Source organism: Lolium perenne, chromosome 6 (genome assembly GCF_019359855.2).
Source record: "Lolium perenne isolate Kyuss_39 chromosome 6, Kyuss_2.0, whole genome shotgun sequence".
In the NCBI taxonomy this organism is placed as follows: Eukaryota; Viridiplantae; Streptophyta; class Magnoliopsida; order Poales; family Poaceae; genus Lolium; species Lolium perenne.
This window is the reverse complement of record NC_067249.2, coordinates 64,078,636-64,080,485: the sequence shown is the minus strand read 5'-3', so window position 1 is coordinate 64,080,485 and position 1,850 is coordinate 64,078,636.

Here is a 1,850-nt window from a genome sequence, read left to right as displayed (position 1 = left end):
TGCTCCCGCATTTTTAGACCAAAGGGCATTGTTCTCGTAACAAAACACGCCGTAAGGTGTAATAAATGCGGTCTTTACTTCATCTTCTTCTTTTAATCTGATCTGGTTATAACCAGAATATGCATCCAGAAGGAAAGACGTTCACATCCAGCCGTGGAGTCGATAATTTGATCGATCCTCGGGAGGGGAAAGTGATCCTTTGGACAATGTTTATTGACACACGTAAAGTCGACGCACATGCGAAGGACCTTAGTGTTTTTCTTCGGCACCAGCACAGGATTTGCTACCCATGTGGCCTCTGTGAATATCTCTTTGATAAAACCAGCTTCTTGTAGTCGATTAATTTCTCGAAAGCATGGCTTTGCGGTTTGGTTCCGAAAAACGCCGCAAAGGTTGTTTGATTGGTCTTGCTAGTGGATCCAAGTTTAGGTGGTGCTCGGCAAGTTCCCTGGGTACTCCCGGCATGTCACCTGGACACCATGCGAAGATTTTCCAAAGGCTCACGGAGGAACTCGACGAGCGCTTTCCTATGCGATATCCATGTCGTTTGCGATAGATGTCGTCTTTTTTGGGTCTCTGTCGGGTGAATCTGCACCTCTTTTGAATTTTTCTCGGTACTGAAAGTTGATTCTTTGTTTGGCCTTCCAACGTCCTGGCAAGACGTCGTAATCGCTCATGCTTTTTGACGCCAAGTACTCAGCTTGCATCCCGAAGGTTTCTCGACAACCGGTGGAAATCCTTGTCGCACTTATCGGCTAAGGCAAAGCTTCCTTTAACTCGTGATTGGTCCCTTTGGTCCAGGCAACCTCCACAACAAGTATGTATAGTGTGGCACCGCCATAAATCTAGCATATGCTGGTCGTCCCAACAGAGCGTGATATTGCGACGGAAAATCCACGACTTCAAACTCGAGCCTCTCGATTCTATAATTTTCTCGGGTCCCAAACTGAACGTCGAGATTGATCTTTCCCAATGGATAACTTGGTTTCTCCGGCGTGATGCCGTGGAACCTTGTGTCTGTTGGTTTCAAGTTTGCTAAGGATATGTTCATCTTCCTCAATGTATCTGCATACATAAGGTTTAAGCTGCTGCCGCCGTCTATGAACACTCGAGAGACATCAAATCCCGCGATAATCGCCGCAGAATAAGTGCTGACTGCCCCGGTCGAGGAACTTGCTGCGGATGATCTGCTATTGTGAAGCCGATATCTTGTCCCGACCAATTAAGGTACTCAACCGTTGGTGGAGGCATTTTCTCTCGCCATAAACACCGTCGTGAGATTACTTTCGAGCTCTATTGGACGGTCTTCCCTTCCGGATCATCAACACTCGCTCCATTGGAATTAGGATCAACATAAGGTGGTGGTGCAGTGCTGCCGCTTATTCTGAGCCGATGCCGATTGTCGTCTGTAATCGCGGGAGGAGGCGGCAAGTGAATCTCGCTTCGGGTTCTCGAGGATTTCTCTCGTGCTGCCCGCGCATTAGCGTTCTCTCGCATATCGCAACATTGCTTGAAAATTTCGACAATCCTTCTGCAAGTGCCCCGACTGTCTTTTTCCGTTGTCGTCGAGAAAATGCATCCTGCACGGTCCATTCATCATCTCTTCGGGGGACACGAAAGGTCTTGGGAACCTAGGCCCGTTATTTTGCCTCGTTGCGTGAATCATCCCCGTTATCACCTCGCTGCTCACTGCTTCTCTGGTAATCATCTCTGTTGCTTCCTCCTGTATTTGTCCGAAAACCTGCCGAAATTTGTCCTGGAGCATCGTAGTTCTGGTACGTCCGAGGAAATCTGCGCCTCGGTTGATAGTTTCGACCGCGGTCCTCCTCTGGCGACCTGTGTCGTTTGTT